General features: G+C 40.1%; 1 long non-coding RNA gene across 9 annotated transcripts in view; it reads left to right on the top strand.

Annotated features, from left to right (window-relative positions):
• LOC112543232 (uncharacterized) overlaps nucleotides 1–23,066 on the top strand; it is a 71,534-nt gene that overhangs the window by 23,112 nt on the left and 25,356 nt on the right. For 2 of the 9 annotated variants that reach the window (XR_015796181.1, XR_015796187.1), the window contains exon 1: nucleotides 15,621–21,898. This is a non-coding gene — a long non-coding RNA (uncharacterized LOC112543232). Of the gene's footprint in view, nucleotides 1–10,703; nucleotides 21,899–23,066 lie in introns of those variants that run through there. The other 7 variants (XR_015796186.1, XR_015796185.1, XR_015796183.1 and 4 more) reach the window with 7 other exon arrangements.

The raw sequence follows: 23,066 nt of genomic DNA, 5'->3' as shown, positions 1-23,066 counted from the left end.
CAAAGTAGATGAGGCCAGAAAAAAACTGTGGGCGAGGTAAGATCAAAAACTAAATTTAACATTTAATTTACAATTCAGGAAAAATAAGTAACAGTTAAGATGATTAGTCCCAATGTGTTTCACAATTTTCTACTTCTGCTACATTAAAAAATATAATTCATTTTCTATCAGCTGATGTCTCCAAGTCACAATTGAAGGTCAGGTTAGACGCAAAGTATTGGCTCCTGCCACAACTATGGAAGGAGCCTGAATAGGTCACTCTTATCTCAAGAAAACATAGTGGTAGCCAAGCACAACAACTAAGTCCCTGTGCTTGTCACCTTCTCCAGCTTTCCTTGCAACCATGCCTGTGCCCTTTTCCCTCTTCTGTTGCATGTACTTCATCATAAGGATCTCCTTTGCCATACCACCAAGCCTGTGAGCAATGCCAGTGAAACAAGTAGAGAAGAAGAGGTCCTTGGGTGGGAACAATCCCAATACCCCTTTCAGAGTCTGGCACCTGCGGCTTAGATATGCTGATGCCAAAAAGCCTCTGAGCAAAAATTCCTCAGCCAACCCTTCCCCCTACAAGAATGCCACTTGGAACAAGGCTGGAGGAGGAAGTCATGCAAATGAATGAATCTTTGCACCCTCAAAGCAAACACGTGTCCTATTCCTGTTCCAAGGGAAGAATATTTTATGATCTTCTTTTGGGATTTAATTGAAGCCTGAGAGGCTGCAGATTCCTGGAGAGTAATTCTAGAATAATGTAGGACATTCACATTTGTACATCTCTTGGCCTACTTATAAGTGAATTAGCGCAAAAACATGGCACTGCCCAGATGAGGATTTCAGTAAAATTCTTTTTTTTCCCCTGTAAAATATTTATACAGTAAATTATCCATCAAATTGAATCAAATTCACAGGAAAAATACATGATAATTTTACCACATGGTATTAAACAACGCAGTAGGCCAGATAACTTCCAGAAGCAGTTTTACTTATTGTTTATAGCTCCAAATTGGATTCTTCTCATACATTTTGCCATCTAGTGGAACTGCTAATCATTCAAAGGAGATAATTAGCTATATGAAGTTAGATTTTTTTTTACTTCAAGGACTGCTCTGCATGAGTGCTGTTTCAGACCCAATTCCATAGCTATATAACAGGCTACCAGACAATTTCATATGAAACCACTGCCAGAATTGCATCATCTCAGGAAAGTCGTAGAGAAGTGGTATGTACAGACTTTATTAAAATCAAGGGCAGGTCTAAAATGTGGGAGGATGCGTTTCATTCAGACACACTGTACTGGTCGCACATAACGCAAAGTCCTTTGTTTGCTTTTCACTTAGCATGATGTGTAAACATACCCCTTAAATGACATTGGCTGCTTTGTTGAATAAGTTACAATGGCTGGTTCACACATCACGGTAAGCTATAATGTAGGCTCTTGGGTTTTGGCATCACATGTTGAGTGAACCCAGTCATTGTAAACATTTTAAAGCTTAGTAAAGTTATAACTAATTCAACAAATCATCGAAACAAACTTGCTTGTGATGCATAAAGGACAGTATATTTTCCCAGGAGAATCCTTGCTATGGGCCAGAGGTCTATCAGGGAACCAAATAATACAATTGTCTTCTTTAAGTTGAACTTGCCTTTGGTGTTCACACAAATGTGTCCATGTGGTTGTTGTTGTTTTAACAAAACAGTACGGAAGTGTCTTGCCATCGCTGTCTTTGAATCATATCATTCTGTTTAATAAAAACTGTTCAACCAATAACAGGGACCTGGGCACTTAATGAGAAAGCAAAGGACAATTAGACTTCTTGAATTCCATTACTCAGGAACTACATAAACTACAATGGCAGGATGGCAATGGCAAGAATGGTTTGAGCTCTCCCAGGGCTATGCAATCTTCTTGCAGTCACTCCCTGATATAAAGAGAAGAGGAAACTATGCATCCCCTTGGGGGCAGTGTGTGTTTCTGTGTACAGTATGTGGGTGAGGGCAGATAAAGACAGGTCATTCCCTTGCCTTTGTTAATATGCAATCAGATTCACATATTCTATGCAAAAGGCATTCTCTGCATTCCAGGGTTTGCAGCTCATAGTTAAGCTTTATAGTTCACTGGTATGCTGCATGGTGGTCTGTCTGCCTCTGAAGAAAAACCTCTCTCCCTGCAATAAGAATCTTTTGCCTATAATTCCTCCTTACGCTGGAGCTGGCAGGGCCACCTCTGATAGTCAAGCCTTTTGATGTGGTTATCAGGCTTTTAGATTAATATGAGTCAGGTCTCAAAAGAGTTCAGCAGCACTGGAAGGGAACATTCAGGCACCTTGCCAGTCTGGCTTGGAAGGGACAGTGTTCCTGGCCCTAAGCTGCATGGTAGCTCAGAGTGGCTGGTAGTTTAGTTGCTAGGAGGAGAGGCCATGTTTAAGCCCTCCTCAATCATAGAGCTCCCTGGCCAGACATACCCTCTTGGTCTCAACTACTGACAGACTGGTTGTTGTGACAATACATATAAGCTGCTTTGATCTCTTAGAGAAGAGCCAGTATAGTAATGCTTATGCTAATAGTGGTACTAATGATAGTAGTGATGTAGTATTCCTATCCTCTCTTACTCAGAAACCATCTCCACTTAACTCAGCAGTTGGGTTCATACATTAAGTTATACCATAAATATAGTTTATTTGGTCTTGGCTTAGTGTGTTTATAAAATAGGGCTTATGGCTAAGGGCAATGTGTGGCCACAACCATGTGGCTAAAATAAACCATGACTAATCTAGTAGGTGAACCTGGATGCCATTGTGGTGTTTCTACCTTAGAAACCTATGTCATGATAGACATGCTTTGTTCATTCCCTTTCATGCAAGCCATCTATGTCATCATCTGATCTTTGGCCTCCTGAATTTTCCTGGACTTGTTTTTGTTTTTTTCCAGGTTGCAAAATAATCCTCTACTTTCGGGAACAAAGGAACAACAGCAGCAGCATCAAACATGCCTTAGTTTTGTTTTTGGTGCCTTTGAGTGAGTCTTGGCACCTGTAGAGGTCCATGTAGTACTCTTGGCAACATTTTCGGAAGTGGTTTGCCAGTGCCTTCTTCCTAGGGCTGAAAGAGACTGACTGGCCCAAAGTCACCCAGCTGGCTTTGTGCCTAAGGCAGGATTAGAACTCCTGGGTCTCCCAGTTTCTAGCCTGGAGCCATTAACCATGACACCAAAAGAGCTCTCATTCCTTAGTATTACTTTTCTGCTTTGATAATGTAAGTGCCATGTTAGATATATTATCTTATTCTCACACATCTGTACACCTCTGCACATCTTTTGATACTACTTCTGTCAGGTTGGGAAAGCAACACCTACTAAATTTCTGCCCATTTTACACAGGAGCATGTCAGAAAATAAGGGGAAGTGTTGAGGGTAGTCTCATGTAATGTGTCTTCTACTGTCAATGAAGTTTCCTCATTTGCTTTTCTTTTAACTTCCAAGTCCTCCCTGTCATTCCTCTTCTTCTTGCCATTTCCAAAAGATAAAATACATAACAAAAGGCAGAAAAGATCTTTCCATTCTACTCATCTGCTCCAACTAAAATACAGTATGTATATAGGACTTTCAACCATGGATTGTTGCTGAAAGCAGCCCAAACACACGATAATTCTGGGAGATAAAGAAATGTTCAATGAGTTAATTAAATATGTATATATTTGCATATGGCTAAACTAAGTGTATTTAAAGGAGAAAACATGATGTATCATAATAGGCACCACCTTAAAAGAAGCATACTCCTCCTATGAGAAAGATGGAATGTCTCTTCTAAGATGATATCTATCATATAAGAGCATATCATTTCCAGTCAATGTGAAGTAATTTAAGAAGGCAACCCCAGAATTTTGACAAATATATATTGTCTTGCCATGTCAGAGAAGTTCTCAGCAAAGTGAGAAATGCTGCTTTCACTGAAATTTCAGCTTTTAAATGTATCTGTTCACTCGGGCCTTTGCTTAATTAACCCCAGTACTGCTGGATGGTTTTGTCCTGTGTTAACATAATTGATTCATTTTCCATTGCACCCACATGTATTGAGTGTTTTTACATTTTTAATAGTATTGCCCCTTTGAGAGTGCTTAAAAATGAAGGCTATAATTTTATTAAATAAATAGATGTACTTTGGCAGTGTTGCTTTGTTATAGCATCACTTTGTAATGAAAGCTTTGGTCAGGATTATGTGATACAACCGATGTCAGTGCTAACATACTGCCAGAGAACAAATTCTAGCCTTCAGATTTCTCTTATCTGGTCATACCCACTTATTTTTGCTGCCTCTTAAGTTCTCATTGTAAAAAAATAGTATAAAATGCAATGGAGATCTTGCTGGCAGACTTCTTAGCAAGAGAATGGAAGAGCAAGTGGAAAACAGAGGCTGAGTTCTTCTCCAACCATGAAAGATGGTCCCACCATAGCAGAGCAATTCTAGTCTCAGGAGAGTAGGAAGGAAGTCAAGTCCCCCCCTACACACCAATTATAGCTCATGATGTAGATAAACAAGTAGCTAGACTGAATTCTGTTTCTTCCATTGGAACCAAATTTGCTGGAGGAGAATGGAAAATAGCATAACGAAGATGAGTGACATCAGTTTGACCCCAAAACCATTGGCATAAGGAAGGGAGAAGCATGAGAAACTGGGTTCAAATGAAAGGAAAAACTTCCTTTCCTTTTTTCTCCACAGTATCTCCCCCCCACCCATTTCCCAGCTGTACTGAAGCAAAGCAGAACCTCATGGTCTTGTCATGTCTATGGCCAAGATCAATGCCTTTGTCTTGACAGTCACATTTGGCATTCCCAACCAATTTCAATGGCAGCCATTGTCCTTGGAAAAGGTCATCAGTTTTTGCCAGACATTTTTGCTGGGCCCAGAGCTGCAGAAGAAGTTTGCCTGGGGAAACAAATTTGACTGGGAAAACGGAACTGGAATTAAATATGTCATCAATCCAGTTACTCCATACGATGGCCATTTAAATTCCAATCTGCAATTTTCAAGATTTACTGCATCTACATTTTTTTTTCTATATCAGTTACAATATTCCCTCTCTGAAAAACAAAAACAAAAATCCCTTGACCCAGTTCTCTGAGCCACACTGCATGGTTGCCATATTGATTTCCTCCAACAGTTCTGATGTAACATTAATTTGGAGCACTAAGACAATTTAAGTAGTGCTTAGCAGCTCAGTGGTACACAGTGGCAGCTGATGTCTACTAGGACTGGTGGAAGGGAGGATGAAACCTCTATAGCCTAAGATCAGAAGGTCACTATATTGGCAGAACCAAAGGGACCCTTCTTCCCCACAAAGACATTTAAGCCATGCAGAAAATATTAACATTTAGAAAAATTGCCAAGAATCATATTTTCTCTGCTCCATATGGCATTCTTGAAAGAAAAAAAAAAGACATGGAGACAGAGAGAAATCAGGAAATGTACATATACATGCACATACACACACACACATACATGCCTGTGCATGCTAACACTGACATGTAAACATACATATATATGCAAAATCAAGATCTACAATTTTATTAGGAAATATATTGTTCAAAAGACTTTGAACAAGAACAATACCCTAATCAAGGAACTACCAAGAAAAAAAACCCCAAACCCACACCCTCACCAACACTGGCAGGGCAAGCCACTGTATATGAACAGAGAGCAAACCCCGCTCCCTTCTAGTACTGAAGATGTTACCTAGCCAGGTAATGAAACATTTCCAAAAAAACAACCAAGCTCAGAGAACACCAAGGACTCCACAGTTCAACCCTGAGCTACACATATTCTCTTATAAAGTAGACATTTGTTTAGAGAACCCATAATTATCAATGCAGTCCTTCAGGCAATTTAAACATGAAGTGTGAACAGCACCTTTTCTTTTGGAGGAGGAAGGATGCATAGAATGAATGCCATTGCTGTATCCTGTGCCACAGACAAATGCATATGATACTTACTCAGAAGACAGCGGGGGTCTCAGACTCGAGCTGTGCAAAAAGACTCTAAAACTCTTAAAAGGTATTATTAAAAAGGGTTACTTTCTGCTTCCCAGTGTCAAGGAACAATAAGACTTTTCCAGAGATTAGTAATTCACAGGAATTAGATGTATACATCTAATGTATACATCTAATTACTCCCATATCTCTTAGGTATGGATATGAGACCTGGGCTACAAAAATCCTAATGAGCTCTATTGGCAACAAACAGTGGTTGTCCAAATTTTTGCAACCCAGGTCTGGTAGACCTGATCTGCATACTCATTGCTGAAAATGTCGGCTTTCTGTGAAATGTATTTTTGCCCACTTAATTGTGTTGGTTGGGAGAGGAGAGAAAATGAAATAACAAGAGCAGTGCTGAAAACAAATTGGGAGGTGTCAGATGCCTTAAATCCATGCATTTTTGTTCTGTACTCTCTGCTGGTATTTTTCTTTCTTATTCATTCTTTATCTGAATCCCTGTCAAATTTGTTTCAGAAACTGGAAGCACTTCAGAAGTTACAATGCTTTTCCCACTTACATTGATTAAGCGCATTCTTGAAAGCATTTTCCTTTAAGGGGTAAATGAATTGTTTACCCTTTCCTAATAGAAGTATATCTACCCCTTAAGCCGCTTTTATACTGAAGGTCTCTCTCACTATTATCATTCTATCAGTAGGAGAGAGATAAAATTGTTCAAGATGGATTTATGGGTTTTTGAGCCTATCTGCTGAGATTCTTGGTTTTGATTCTATTTTTTACAAATGTGTACGATGTGCTTCATGATTGTGCTATAAGTAAGTTGCTGTGAAAACATTTTTATAAAGGGAGGAGTATGGTAGAAATATTTGAATAAATAACTAAATAGGTAAGTAGTCATTTTCTAAAGTCCGTGTCTTCTATATAATGTCCTGTTCCTTCTTCGTTCAAGCCCAGTGACAGAGTGATGAATGAAACATGCATGCAAGTTCAGCACTTGTGCAAATGAGTGTTGCTCATTTATTTTATATATTTAAGCCATTATTTAATTTATTAACTATGAGCTAAAGTAAAACAATAAGAATGGCAATCCTTCAGAAATTATACAGTTGAGGTGAAATTCCTGAAGATTCTGCCAAGTCTATCAGCCTGGTTGTAAGTCCCTGCATCTCAACTGCATACACCAAGGATGGGTAACCTACAGCCTCCAGCTTAATTTCAGCCCCCCTGTTTTCAAAGGTCAGATACCCCAGAGAAAATACAGCCCTCAGCACCCATTCTGGCATCTGTTCTCTAAATCCAGGGTTGGAAAGGGATAGAAAAATGGATACATCACGCCACCCTGATAAGGGTCACACTGCAGAGCTAATTAGCAGAAAGCTTGCTCACGAACAAAAATTGTAAACTTTGCTTACTGAGGCTCATTTTTCAGTTTTGAAGAGCAATTCATATTGTTCAGTTTCAGACTTATGCTTTTACTTCTTGTTTTTTAAAACTCTATACCAGTGTTTCTCAAGCTTGATAACTTGAAGATGCGTGGACTTCAACTCCCAGAACTCCCAGAATTCTCCAGCCAGCAAGTCCACGCATCTTCAAGTTGCCAAGCTTGAGCAACACTGTCCTATACAGTATATTCAGAAAATGCACACTTAACATCTGGTTCCTGGTATCTTGCCAAAGTACCTTAAGTCTAAATTTTCACTTCTGGAGTCCAGGATAGCCTGATATTGGCTCCTATGAGTTTAGCTAGCCAGGTTTTCCTGCTTTTCATATAAAAAGAACAGGAACAACAGCAGTGCTGCCTGTGGCTGAATACAGAGTAAAGAGAATATAGAATACAGAGAATATAGAATATAGAGAAATTCAGGAACAGAATAGCTGATGCATATCTCTGTGAAGAAGTGTCCTGATGCTGGGGCCTTGTTAATTTAGGAAAGCGGCGATAAGGAGAGAGCATGATCAAGCATGATAATTTATTTATGCAATGTATATTATACCTTTCAGTCCCTAGAGTACAAAGTATTATGTTTTGGATGAAACTGAAATGTAGTAGCTCATCGCAGTTGCTTTTGCAGCCATGCCGCTGCCTGCTTTCCTCAGTCAGGAACTCTTGACACATCTCCCCAAATGCCCAGCCAGAGTATATACCTGCCAGCCAAACCCTGTGAGAGGGAAACATCCATTTTCCTGACGTTCTAGCTCCTTGTAGGTATCTTTGAGGAATTTTAGTTGGGGATTGTAAATGACAGGTGGCGTTCAATTGGTTTGTTTTTCCATCTGGCCCTGTTGGGGTGTAATGTGTTCAACTATTTGGGTGACTAATGCAGTTTGAAATTTAAATCATTAAGATGTAAATCTGGGTTCAACGAGTCTGAGCAGATTCAGCTGTATTGTCAGATTTGGATACAGATACTTCATAGCTGCTTCAGAGAAGTGCAAAATACTCAGTTATATGAAGCAGTCTGTATATGTTCAGGATATTAGTGGTACAATAATATCTGGAAAGTGAACCTGTCATATGGCCTAGTTGGCTCTGAGTGCACAAATTCTTTAGGCTTGGGACCATACTCAGTCTTTGGCTGAGAGAAGGGTACATTCCGAAAAGAAACAGCTAAATGAAATTTGATTTAATCAAGTTATAATTATTTAGTAGTACAGTAATTAAATGAAGTTAAAATTATTGCTGCCTACATCGATAGTCCTTTCCCCCTCTGGCCACATTAAAAAGAAAAATGAGTTTGAAGCCCAACACACCTAGAGCCCAGACTGGGGAAAGCACCATAGGGGGAAGGAAGGAAGGAAAGTTTCACTTGAAAGTCAATGTCACCCAAAGAAATCTGTTCCAGAGCTGACCCCATACCTTATTTTGTGACGCTTCAGCAAAGAGCATGTCTGCATTCTTAAAACTGAACTCTTAAGGAGCCGAATTATTTCCAGATATTAAATGGCTATGTGCCTCTAAATTTACTGAAAATGTTTAGCCCCAACAGCACAGCAGTCAGTCTAGTAATAATAGAATAATAACAGTCTAGTAGGGATGGGGGGTACAAAGGAAACTGCTGTGGGACAAGAACTGAGTGTTGAACAACAAGTGAGTTGCTGCAGGTGAGAAGAGAGGGAGGAGGAAGAACTCTTCAGGGAACAACAGCACATTGAGACTACGGTATCTCTGTGGGGCAAAGGAAACGGAAAAGAGATAAGGAACTGTTTTGGATCAAGAATTCCTTCTCACTTTCTCCTTTCTATTTGTCTTTCACTACAGATAAAAACAAGTCCTTGTACAATTTACCTGTATTCAAAGCTGCCAACTCTAATGTATTTTCTGTTATAATTTCCTTCAGCTGAGCGTTGTTGTTTTAACCAAAAGAATAGGTATGCCTAGGCTTGGGAAATGGTGGCTGAGGGTGATGGGAGTTAGAGTCCATCATGGTTGGAGGTCACCAGGTTGGGGGAAGAAAACTGCTGTGTGCTCTGCACTTGCATTTCCTCCCTTGGTGTCCTCTTGACCCCTGCATCATGCCCAACTAATTTATCTTGGGCAGCAGTAACTGGAGGAGTGACTCGGAAAAAAACAGAAGCAAAGCAAGATAGCAGACAATGAAATAGGGAGAATTGGAAAGCCAAAAGTCTGATCAAGAAGGGAGAATATTTGGGTGGGGTTTTATTTGTCACCTTCATTTGCTGCTGCAAGGGGCATACAGGAAAGGATACTGTGAACGTGAATGGAGAGGGAAAGGGGAATTGGATTATTGGCCAGGTGCCCCTCCTTTGTTTTTGAAATGGGCTGTTCACTGAGGTAGTTTAGACCAATAATGGGCAACCTATTGCTTCTGTTTCCACTTTGATCACTGCCTTGAATTTTGCAGCATTATTTCTTGCCATCTTGAGCTGGAAATAATTACTTCCAGGTTAAAATGATAGATTTTGAAACAGTGAATGAACTCAAGGGATAGGTAGACAATTCCTTCCATTTCAAGTTGGATAGTATCCGAATCCTCCATTTTTCCTCCTTGGGTCCTCAAACTCTACTATTCTATAATTTTTTTCTTCTGTTCCTACTGCAACCTTTTGCAGTCCTATCATTCTAATTCTGGAAAGGTTCATTCTTTTATTCTTTGTAGAATAGCTTCTATCACACCAGTTCAGGACTTCTTTCATTGATGCCATTGACAAAATCTTTTCCAAGCTTCTGATTCAGTAACAGCAGAGTCATCTGATGCCAAAGACTCATATATGGGTTGTGACAATATAGTCCTTCCATGAAGCTTTATCATCAGCATCAAATGGGTGTGTTTCGTGCAGCAAACTAACATGAGCTAGCCCTCTTGAAATGATTTATGGAGAATATATAATTTTTCCAAATAGCAAATGAAGGCATGCTTCACATTATCATTTCCTCACCCCATAGGCAGAGTGAAAGGATTTAAGCTTGGCAGGGGACTCATACAAAGATGCAATATTTGGTCCCTCTTAGAAGAGTAATTGAAGCCCACAGGAGCCTTTTTCATTCAATTTATTTACTACAGTATGTTAATGGTTTTCTTTGATCACATACCCCATTAGGAAATTGATAGACTACTGCATTTTCCGACTTCCGCTTAAACTAGAGAAAATGACAGGCTTCTCAATTTTATTTTTGGCTTGTTTGCCACTGTTCTAGTTGACGTAGACAGTCTAGAAGTTAAGGGAACACAGGAAGGCAGATGAGTCAGCTCCAGTGGCCAGATGGTGGTTCTAGCTGAAGGACACCTGAAGAACTCCAGAGTGACAGGAAAGCAGTCGGAAGGGTGAATACTCCTAAGGGATAGATTTTGGAACTCCAAAATAATAAGGATTTCCCTGCTTTATTGTTTGCCTTTGCATCTGGAAATCTCATCAAACCAATGCATAGGGCTGAGCTCATAGAAAAGCAGGCAACGGAGGCCTTGTATCTTACCAAAGATGAGAATACCCTGATGGAAACCCTGGGATAGGTTGCATGTCAGCATTCTCAATGTTTACTGATCTGCACAAGCTAAGCAAAAGCCCTTCTTTGGGGTTACAACACTTTTTTCTTTCTGAAGGTGCTCTTATGAGATCATCTCCCTAGCTTAACAATATATTCATCATCAGCTAAATTTCTATGAATTAGACTAAACAAAGAGGAGAAAAGTAGGAAACATACCTAGTTGCCTTGTCCTTATTGAGCTACAGAATCATAAGAGTTACAAGATGGTGTCCTGGTTCAGCATTCTACCATACATCTGTGGTTCACCCTTGATAAACCTATGCTTTATCTCAGCACACCCAATCCAGTTTCCCATAGAGCTTTGATAATTCATCTTCCCATGCCCCAAGCAGCTCCCTGTCATATAATGTCAAAACCCTGGGGTGGAGCAATGATTTTCAGATTGTCTTCAGGCATCCTAAGTTCTTTGGAAAGTTATCAAAGGTTTTGCCATGAGAAAAGCTTTGGTGCAAAAGCTTCCCTGAAAAACAAAATTGTCCCACTTTATCAATCTTTCCTACAATGAAAAGCCTTGAAGGAATGCTGGGCACATTTTAGCAGGTAGGTGGGGATTTTATGGTTCAGCAAACAGCTTATTCATCCTGGTACTGGAAGTTCCGGTACATTTATCTATCTATGCTGTTAAAGGTTTGCAGATCAGCAATACCTGTGTATCTCAGAACTGTCCTTTGGCATCTGATTCTCCAACCTGGCATTTCCCAGTTGTATAGGATAACAGCTATCACCCTTATCCAAACTGAGGGAGACCAATTTAGATGCAAAGAACTTTCTCTGACCCACTCCTTTCAAGTATCCTGATTTGTTTGCTGTAGCTTCTATATTTTTTAATAAATGCTTTCAAAATAACTACAGTTCAGCAAGGGATACAAAGGGAAGAAATGCCAGAAGCTAGTGAAAAGAGCTTGCCACTTGATTGAAGAAGGCAGCAAGACTTCTCCTGGTGCCCTATGCATTATAGAAGCAGCAATTTTTCATTTCTTGGCTCAAGAAGGAGATGGGATATCCTTAGCATCTTGTCTAGTATCCGGCCTCTTACTGCCCTTGCTGAGTTCCTGTCCTCTGGAATGTGGGTGATGATCTAATCTTTCACAATACCACACTGATACCGGAGCTTCCACTGCTGTCCTCTGCAAATCAGTGCCATCCTGATCTGGAAATAAACCTGCTGCATCAGAGGAGCTTTATTTTTCTCTGGCTTGGTTTCTTCGAGACCAGTAGCTTCCTGTGATTAAATTATAACTGAGCTCTATTTGTGCACTGAATTTGGCTTTCTTACTTGAAACAGCAGTCTGGCCATAATCCCACTGGATGTTCACTATGATAACTGTAATCAATCCAGCATGCCCTGAGAGTGCAGTTCAGCTGCTCCCAGTTGCACAACTTGTGGTTTATGGCCTTTTGGCCTATGGATAACTGTAGACTCAAGATCCTCAAGTACTTTCCTTTCTTATATTTCCAGTTGCTAGTGTATTTCACCTTGCAGTTCCTTTCCTCTGCAGTTTTCATACTACCTGAGCAAGAATACCTGACCACATGACATTGTGATGCATATCACATTTGTTGTACCAAATTTCTTTCTTTTCTGACTCTGTTTCCCTGTCTACATACCTCCACCAAAAGAATTTTTTAGCTCTACCTGGAGATTTTGGGTACTGAATCTCATATCTTCTGAATGCAAAGAAGATGCTCCACCACTGAGCTGAGGTTCCTTTCTGCAAAAATAGGAAGGCAGAAAGTTGCCTACTTCTAACTTGAACTGCTGGCCATTAGGCCCAGTATTACTGACACGGATTGATAGTGCTTCTGCTGGATTTCTGAACAGAATTACTCCTATCATTCAGATTTCATGTTAGTGTATTTCAGGTTCATTGCTTTCCAATTCCATATTCTTTGTTATGTAGCACCTCACACCTAGCAGTAAGTAGGTTGCTAAATTTTGCACCAACTGGATAGTCTTCAAAGACAGTCTCAGATAAATAAAGCACATAGATGTATCCTACAAATGTCTTGAAATGCTAGTTTCTACCATTCGGCTCTTTGCTGTCACTAACTTCAGTCCCCTTTACCTTTTATCACATTCCATTTTCATTTGTCATGCTTATAACTCAAGCACTGAAGGAATGAGTAGCACATAAAGATTGTTATTCTCACTAATTGCTTCTCCAAACTGCTAATAGAAGCAAAAAACAGTTTTGTAGACTTAGTATGGAATTATATAGTGCTCTGTATCATGGTTAGTGAAGAAGGAGGTTGATTTGGAGCTGTTGGTAGACCTCAATTTCTGATTCTCAACCTCACTAGGAGCTCATTTTGTTTAGCTTTGTCCTTCTATGACCAGATCATGGTCTGAAATCCATGGGACTGCCAGTCTGATGGTTGCTGCTGGTCAAACATGCATATGTTCTTCTGGACCCCAGTGTGAATATGATATATAACGCAGTAAGAGCTATGAATACTTTGTACACAGGGGAAGAGGAGATATACCTGGCTTGCAGCAGTTTGAATGAGGGTCAAAGAGGGTCAAGGAAAAGGATTTTCAAGAAATTTGGTTACTCTTTCTTGTGTTACATATTTCCATATTACATTTCCTGTTCCTTATGTGATTATATATTTAGCTTCTTTTTTGCGTTTAATTTATACATCATATTTGTACAGTAGTTATTATCCTGACAGTTTAGATCTCATCCTTTGTTAGCATTTCAAGTATTGTATGCTGAAACCAGTCACTCATGCTTCTTTGTTTTTACTTTAATAAAAAGACACCCACAATGAAATGGCATCCTCTTCTCCTCAATTATGTTTGCTGAAATGAAGAAAGCATCTCTAACCTGGCAGGGCCAACCCTATTATTAGGCAGGGTGAGGTAGCTGCCTCAGGCTGCAGATGCTGGGTGTCTGTATGTAAAGCAGTGGAAGCACTTATGGCTGTTCCTTTCCCTTCTCCTCAACAGCCCTTTCCCTCCGTTGGAGAGGAGAGTGATGTACAGTATGGTCTTGTGCTCACAGAGCTACTTCATTTATGGCTCGGCGGACATGCCTCGGGTTATGCTGTCAGTCAGCAGAGAGTGGGGAATGTTTAATTTGCCTAATTTTGTGAGATTTTTGTGCTTGTAAATGGTTACCTAATTAAAGCCTTCTGGGTGGGCCAGGCTATAAATCTCAACACACAAACACACACTTCTTTCTCATAAAGAGAAGCATATATGCAATGAGCTATTGCAATATGCAATATGCAAATGCCACAGTTCTTCATGTTGCACTAGAAAAGTGTATTTCTGTTTTCCTCACCTTCCTATCAACTTTTCATTATATGTGGAAGCATCCGAATAGTAAATTTTATTTTTTAATGGGGATCTTTATGAACCACCAATTTCAGGAGAGAGATATTCAGCAGTTTCTATATAGAAAAAGATATATACAGGTAATCCTCGTTTAATGACTGCCCTATTTAGTGACCATTCAAAGTTACAGTGGTGCTGAGAAGTAACTTTGCAACTGGTCCTCACGTTTATGACTATTGTAACATCCCCCTGGTCACGTGGTCGCCATCTTCGTGCTTCACAGCCAGCTTCTGACAAGCGGAGTCAATGGAGAATCTGGCAGTAAAGTCACAAGTTGTAGTCACATGATGACTCGCTTAACGACCGTGTCGCTTAGCAATGGAGTTGCCAACCCCAACTGTGATTGTTAAGTGAGGTCTACCTATATAAGAGGTTACTTTAAATTTGTGTTAAATTTGTTGTCATCTAGTGGTCGTCCTGATGTTTGTAGCAGTGTTACAGTAGCCATCTTGGGTCTAATTACATTCAGCCAAACTCACCCACAGCTCCTTTGCCAATTGTTCAGCTGTAAGCATGAAGATTTTTTCACAAACAGCTGGGCAATGAAGGACATTAGAATGAGACTTAACTTTTGCACCCAGATTTTCTTCTCTAATTTACTCCTACTTGTGACCCCTTTATGGACTGGCAAAAACAGTTTGTTTAGAGAATGTTTGCATGTGTGTGAAAAAAAACCCAGACAAGATAACACTTTGGTGAAACATGTAAGCTGCACTCAGAACAAATTCTTGGCAAGCCTAAATTCTCAGAGTGGTGTGAAGGTGGGAAGAGCCAGAAACAGTTCTTTAGGCCCCAGGAAACCAGCTGCAGCTGTTATTTATCCCAAGCAGGAGGCAGAAGGAGCTTTCTTGAAGGAAGTGATGCAACCATACAACTAACGGAAGTCCATCTAATTGAGTTACAGCCAAGATGAGGTCAAGGGAGACAACCGGAACAATTCTTGAAGCTGCCGAATTCCCCATATGGCAATTGCTGGCTTCCTTGAAACTGCACAAGAAAAGTTAAAAGGGCAAAAGTCTTTCCTATGTTATCCATATTTTCTGAAACATTAAGGAGATTTCAGTTGCAGGCCACCACCAAAGAACAAGCAAGAAACAGATAGGACCAGGTATAGGATGAATTACTCAATTGTTTCATTGGCAGTCAATGTAACTGGAGTTGTTGCAGAAGCTGCTAAAGATAAGAACTTTGTGGAGCTCAAGGTTAAGTCTAGACTACATGATACTCCAGCTAATCCCCTAGTTCAATTTTGGGAGAAGCTTTAGAGCAGTGTTGTCCAAACCTGGCCACTTTAAGCTTAAAGTGGCCAAGTTTGGACAACACTGCTTTAGAGATTAGTGATGTAGCACATGCTTTCACTTTCTCAGGCCTTGCTTCATTGCTGTCAGTCAGCGTAAACTGAATAGGTGAGGAACATACTCCAGCAAGAGAAGTGTTCTCTATCAATTTTCTATACGTAGAATTGTTTCTTGGAGATGTAAGATGCTACTAACTGAATGTTAGAAGAAAGAAAAGAAGCATGCAGTTAGCAGAGCCATGCAAGGGCTGCAGCGAACTGAACTTAGTGTCCTCTTCTGTTTGGAAATTGATGCTGATTTTACTCCTGGCTCAGTTTCTGCACCAGAATAAACTCTGCAAGTAGAGTTTTGCAGCATTTCCTCTGCAACTATGGGCTGAGCAATTTCATTAGTGGGAATGTCTATATTTTATTTATTTTTCAAATTTATATATGCCGCCCATCTCACTGTACAAGCAAGATCTTGTCCTGTCACCTGGGATTCCTCCACCCACAGCTCAAGCCCCCCTGAAAACGTGCTGCCATCTCCCCTGCATTTTCTCTGGCTGCTCTGAGGAGTGGCAAAGCTACCCTGAGCAGTGACCAGTTATTGTTTTTAAAATTGTTGTTTCCCATCTGAAAAAGTAAGCCTGAGAGAAAAATTAGGACAAGGATCAGGAAATGATTTGATGCCATTTTATACCATCCCGGTGGCTGACAGAAATGGACACTCACCAACAACTTGGGAGAATTGAACAGAATGATGGGGATTTGGGTACATCAGCAGAAAGTTACTAAAATGAACTGTTTGTACCTCTTCAGACCAATCTTGAAAAAAGGACAGCTCTATATACATGCACATATCAGAGAGACAGAGACAAGTGAGACTGTTTTCCTAAATGTTTTGTGAGAAAAATTAGTTAGACTTTCTCTGTAGCCTTTCTGCTCAAAGTTTCCCTTTGTGCGCACTGGACAGAGAACTTCTTGTATGCCTCAGGCTTATGAACAAGATAGCTGTTTTGGCACTGTGAAGTGGAAAGCAGAGCCCTTTGAAATGGCAGAGAGACCTACGCCCACACCCTGAAGAGGGGCTACGAGTTATTATTCCCATCTCCACTCCAGCTGTGACCAGCCAGTCTGTGGTTTTGCTACAGCAGCTGCATGCAAACTGGAGAGAAGCTCTTGGGATCTCCTGTTCCCAGTCCTCCTTTGCAACTAGACCTCCAGTAGAATTAGGGAGTGAGAAGACCAACCCTGGAAAATTAATGCTGGTCTGGTAATGGTATCCACTGGATTGTTCAAAACAGGAATTATTCCCATCAGAATCAACACATCAAAATTCAGTTAATTGCTTCCCTCTACATTTGAATCTCATGCACAAGGCATGAGTAAAAAGTGCCACCTAAAGATCTGTATTTGTGTAAGTAATGTTATAATGTTAATAATCCTGAGAAATTACTTATTTCCCTTGTTTTTTCAAATGCATGATACTTCTCAGAGATAAACTATAAATGAAGTTGCTCAAAGAATCATCCAGGGGAATGATTTGTTTTTCACAAGTGCTCAGTCAGGGTCTCTAATCTAGAATGGAAATAGGGACATCATTAATCTTTTGCTTCCTTGTGAGATCCAATTATTGGCTATAAATTCTGAAACTTGAAGTCTCAGTATGTCCTGCTCCTGTATCAAGCAAAGGATTGGACAACATGCTTCCCAGGTCTCTTCTATGACTCTGTGTCTGAGGGCATCAGGAGTAATGACTGAAGTTGGTGAGAAGGAACCCAATAATTCTCAGGCTGTTCAAATTCATTATGTAAACATGGAACAGATGCCTCTTACTGTCAAGGCTGGGGGGAAAATGGCCCAAAGACCATTGACTTAAAAAGGTAGGTGGAAAAGGCCTGGGATTTAATTCCTGGGGGTGATATATAGGGCTTGATTCCCATGTCCTGTTATCTGCACATCTTCTGCACATATAGGACTTCTTTCTGGTCTGCAATAAAGTTGTATTGATTTGTGAAACTTCTGCTGTTAACTGTTCACAGAAAGCAGGTTCAGCTTCTGAAGAGTTGAGATGCCTGGTATGAAGTCTGACAGTAGGTTGGAGGAGGCTGGCTAAATAGTTCCTGTGATGTCCAATGTCATGGCCAGTTGCTTGTAGACTTCTATTTTTCCTTCTGTCTCACCCACCCTCCTATCAGATCAGTCAAGCATGGAGTCCTAGGTGGGAGTAGCCTGTGATCAACCCATATCTTAAATACTAGTTTGGCCTAAAAATGGACCTGCTACAAAAGTTTCATGGTATGCCCAAAAATAATGCATTCAAATATTTACAGAGGCATATTTGGATACAACCAAAAGATACAGATATTTGATTTCAGGGTTCTGGCAAACAACAGCAGTTATACTGCATGCTCTTAGCACCCTAAACTGGGTTGGCTAACCGTGAAGTACTGTAACATGGAAATCAGGTAAAGGATATCAGAATGGGTGCTGTTCTTCTTGCCTTCAATTTCTTTCTCTGGGTATTTTTTTAAAGCAGAAAAAGTTATAATTTTGATACCTTCATTTAAGCAGAGAATATTTCTGCTGTCAGCATCCAACTAGAAAGAATTTGGAGAGGTGGGGGAATACCATGCAAGTATGCCCTAAAATGGAAAGCGAGCATTTTGTCAAAATTATGAACATGATTCAAACCCGCCTAGCTTAGATTTTTCTGAATCATATTGTTTCTTGTTGGCATCTTTGAGCAACAATTCCACTTCTGTCCTGTAACTTCCTGTATTTCCTCTTCTCCCCATCTCCTTTAGTACACAAGCAAAGCAGCAGTAGCATAAAAACAGGATCTGAGCTTTTTGAGAAGTCTCCTGCTGCTAATCTGCTGCCTGAAGGTCATGAATATCAATGATATCACAGCCATCTCTGCGGCTGCCAGATGTGTGCAGATGCACATGGACACACTCAATAATTTTGCAGAGGAGAAAAGATGGCTGAAATCTAAAGGGTAGATGTCCAAATACTATTCCACTTAGCAACTTGCTTATTCATGGACAGAGCTGTCCCTGGAGAGAATTTTCCTCTCCAAGAACCAGAAAGCAGAAAAGCTGCAACTATAAAGTGCACGGTGCTTGACTATTCTTCACAGCTCAACCATAGGGGAATACTAAAAATGCAGGAAAATCCATTGTCCTCAGAAACATGGATGACAATAGGCAACTCTCTTCTATAGATAATAAAAGTGGATGTGAGGTACAATTCTTTTCCCATAAAAATACAGAGCAAATTAATCTTAGAGACAAATAATATGTTAACATTTGTGTTCTAGGATTGGAGCTTCCTAACATGTTTTTTTTCCTTAAGCATCTGTAGCAAGAGATGTAAAGTATAGGAGTTCTGCCATGGAGCCTGAAGGGAACAAATGTGGAAGTTTTGTGCCCCTGGTAAAATGAATACTAACAATAATGCCTAGTGTTCATTTTTCCTTAAAGTATTAAACAAGAACTTATTTTTAAGATACCTAAATTGTTCTTAGCATCCTTCACTCACCTTACCTTATACAGTGGTACCTTGGGTTACAAACGTCTCTGTTAACGAACTTTTCGGGTTACAACCAGCTCTGGCCGCAAAAATTTACTTCAGTTTGCGAACTCTGCCTCAGGGTTCGAACAAGATACGTGGCCATTTTCCCTCCCGTGACACGGTCCGCGGCCATTTTTCCGCCCCTGACACATCCGCGGCCATTGTTCCGCCCCTGACATGTGGTCTGCGGCCATTTTCTGCCCCTGACACGTGGTCTGCGGCCATTTTTCCTCCCGACACATGGTCCGCGGCCATTTTTCCGCCCCTGACACGTGGTCCACGGCCATTTTCCACCCGACACGTGGACGTAGGGAAGGGGACTCTCCCTCCAAGCAATAGCCGCCTCCCTGTCCTCCACGCCAGAACGGATTAACGGTAATTACATTGAACCTTATGGGGAAATTTCCTTCAGGTTGCGACCAATTCAGGGTGCGACCAGAGTCACGGAACGAATTAAGTTCGTAAACCGAGGTTCCACTGTACTGAGCTTTAGCTTTGCTGACATAATCTTGATAGGTCCCAGGTATCTCTATATATCTCTTCTTTAGCGACCAATCCCTCTTTCCAACTCCTATTTGTGTCATCTTTTGTTTGGGGATCTTTGTTAAGATTTTAGTGTAGCCACATTGGCTTCTGCTCTCCTCCTTTTCCCCCTCATTAAAAATGTTTGCTATTGTCCTTTTAGTATCTTTTTTAAATTACCCCTTTCCTTGTGTTGAGCTCCTGCTCCCATTAATTTCTCCTCCATTCAGTTCCAATGACTGCTTTGAGCTTATCAAAACCTGACTTTTTCTTCCTTTCTTTTTTTCCTTTTAAGTTCAAGATACAGACATGATAACATGGCTTCATTTTCCTTTAAAAATCAAGAATTCAAGTGATCATCACTTTTCTTCAATGTTTCTGCTACCTCTACTTCCTCAATTAAACCTTCCCCATTAATTCATGTGAAGTCAAGGATGGCTGAGCCTTTTATGTTTTTCTCCATCTCTGAAGAAGAAAGTTGTCAGTAAGACAAGTCAGACATTTCTTGAAACTGCCATGCTTGACGGCGTTTGTCTCCCAAACAAATGTTGGGGTTATTAAAGATCCCTAGCATTTCTACTTCATGCTTCTTTGAAAAACCTCCATTTTACTTTTGGGAAGCATTATTCACATTACCTTGTAACACTTGACTGGATGGGTAACAATTAATACAACACATTACCACTTTGTTTGTTCATTTATTTTAACCAAGTTGCTTTCTACATTATTACCAGGTTCATTCGCTTGGATTTTCTGAGCAAGCTTGGATGCTTTTAGCATGCAATACAATTCCTCCTCCCTTTCTGTTGCTTCTGTTCTAGATGAACAAACTCTATATAGAATTGGAATATTCCTGTAGCGAGAGGTATCCCAGCAGATCTCAGTTAAACACCTATTAAATGTGTGTCTCCCTATCCCAATAGTTCAAGCTAATTTTATGTATTTACAATACTTTAAGTATTAATATACAGACAACAATGTCCAAGTAATTTATGAAATTATTATTATTGTTGGTTGCACAGTCAGCCAGATGTTTAGACTGGATTTGGCATTTTTATCCATCTATCGAGTCCTTCCCAAGGACCTGGGATAGGCAGATGTTTGATAGTGTTAAAGGTATCATTGCAGGATATAAGCTGTTCCAAGTAAAGCTGCCTTTTGCAATTGACAGAAGAAGAAGGAGAAGGAGAAAATTCAGTTAGTGGGCTAATAGGCCCAATTACAGCAGTGCTTCCATTTTATACAAGACAGTCCAGGGTTTTCTGCCCCAACCCTCACAGGAATCAGTTTAAAGCCATCATGATCCAGGTCACCATCCAATCACTTTGCCAATCTTTCTAAGATGTAACCCATCTCACATCAGCAGTCCATTATCAAAATAACTAAGACTGTAGTCCCATATTTTTCCTATTGACCATTTGTATACCCAATCATTCATTTGCAGTATTCTTTCTCTTTCTGATCCTCTTCCCTGGGCTGGAAGGAAGGATGAAAACAACGCCTGAGCATCAGGGTTTGAGCTTCCTTTCTAGGTCTTCAAATCCATGAGGATATGATTGTAAGTATTTTTTATCCACATATGAACTGTCAAGAAGGGATAATTGTCACTTGACTTAAGTCCTGGAAGTTGTTATGTTACATTGTCGCTCCTTGCTTTTGGAGGACAACACACTTCATGAACCAATGGTTTCCCCTCTCAGCTTCAGTTACAGCATTGCCTTTATTTGATTTGATAATGTAAACTGAACACAAACTTCTGATCTAGAGAGAAAAGGTGTTAAGGACTCTCCAAGCAAAGTCCTGTTAGCTTTCCTTGTTAGTTCACACAAGAAGTTCACTCTTTGGGATCTGGCTGCATTATATTCCTTCTACAGTCTCTGCTTATTCAGCAGGAAGCAGTCACGTAGTCACCCATAGTGGGCAGTTCTCAAGATGTAGCCCTTGCAACAAGTAGCTATTCTAAGATATTACTTTTTCACCCCTTATGGCTGGTAAACTGTTCTTCACTTTCCTTATCCATTTGCTTAATGAGCTACCATTGCCTTAAAAAAATGAGAATGTATTATCTTGTTCCACAGTCACAGCAGCAAAGAGGCCCTGCTCCCTCTCTTGAATGTATGATCTCTGCTGTCACTCCTTGACAGCACTATCCACTGTTTGGGGAAGAAGAGCATGTCCAAGAATACAGCAGCAGGTATATATCAGTTTTCTGTGAATTCAGTGTTCTGTATAATACATTAACTTGCTGATTTAATGCCTTGAATAAGCTAATGAAAATATTATTCAAATGAACATTTTAAAAATAGTCTGTTACCTGATATTTGATGCACCAAATTGCATTAAAAAGCAGCTGCTTGAATTGGTCCACTGCAGTGATAGTTACTTCTTTTTTGATAGATAAATAGGCAGATAGATCATGTATGATGGAATCCAAGAAGTGGATATGAACACATCCCACTCCTTGCCCTTCAAACAAAATAGGAAAACCTCTCATGCATGCTATGGAAGAAACGTAGACATCTTATTTTCATGCACAGATTGTCTCTCACTAGATTGGATGCGTGACTTGTGAGTCAGCTAATAAAGGTGAAAAACCATTTTTCAATCCTTTAAGATGAAAAATAGGCTAGTCATTTGCCCTACTTTGCAAAGTTCTATCATCTGTATTTGAATAAAGCTCCATAAAGGAGGGAGAGAACAGCTTTTGAATTTACCCATCAATTCTAAGTATAGGGAAAAACAGCCTGAGCTGGCAAACATGTTACCTGATTGCAGTCTTTCCCTTTATAATAAAACATACTATATTTTATTCACATTTCAGAAATTCCTTTAAATGTATCCCAATACATATAAATGAACATAGGTAAATTTGTGAAAATCGGTATCTTTTTTTGGGGGGGGGGGTTACACTTTTTTTATATTGCAGAATTGGCCACTCTAAGATGACTTTGATGTATTTATTTATTTATTGGTTCATTCAATTTATATAACCTCCCATTTCACATTCATAACTCTGGGCAGTTTACAATTAAAACATAAACAGTACCAAAAAATTAAAAAATAAAATAGCCATACAAAAAATACTAATGTTAAAAACAAACAATTAAAAGCCATACAGTACAATCACTGGGATAGCACAGCCAATCAAAAACAGTACACCAGTTTATGGGCTCCACACCACTCTCTGATCCCCAGGACAGATGGCAAAGCCAGGTCTTCGGGCCTTTCTGGAAGGCCATCAAGGTCAGACCCAGCCTGACCTTGAGGGGAATGATGTTCCATAGGGTGGGTGCAGCAGCAGCAAAGGCCCTCCTCCTGGGTCCTGTCAGATGACACTCTCTAGTGGACAGAACCCACAACAA

The sequence above is a fragment of the Python bivittatus genome, unplaced genomic scaffold, assembly GCF_059951505.1.
Source record: "Python bivittatus isolate LINGU-HERP-01145 unplaced genomic scaffold, Pbiv_v1 ctg000330_np1212, whole genome shotgun sequence".
In the NCBI taxonomy this organism is placed as follows: Eukaryota; Metazoa; Chordata; class Lepidosauria; order Squamata; family Pythonidae; genus Python; species Python bivittatus.
Note: the sequence above shows the minus strand (reverse complement) of the source record. Positions and strands in the feature narration are given on the sequence as shown.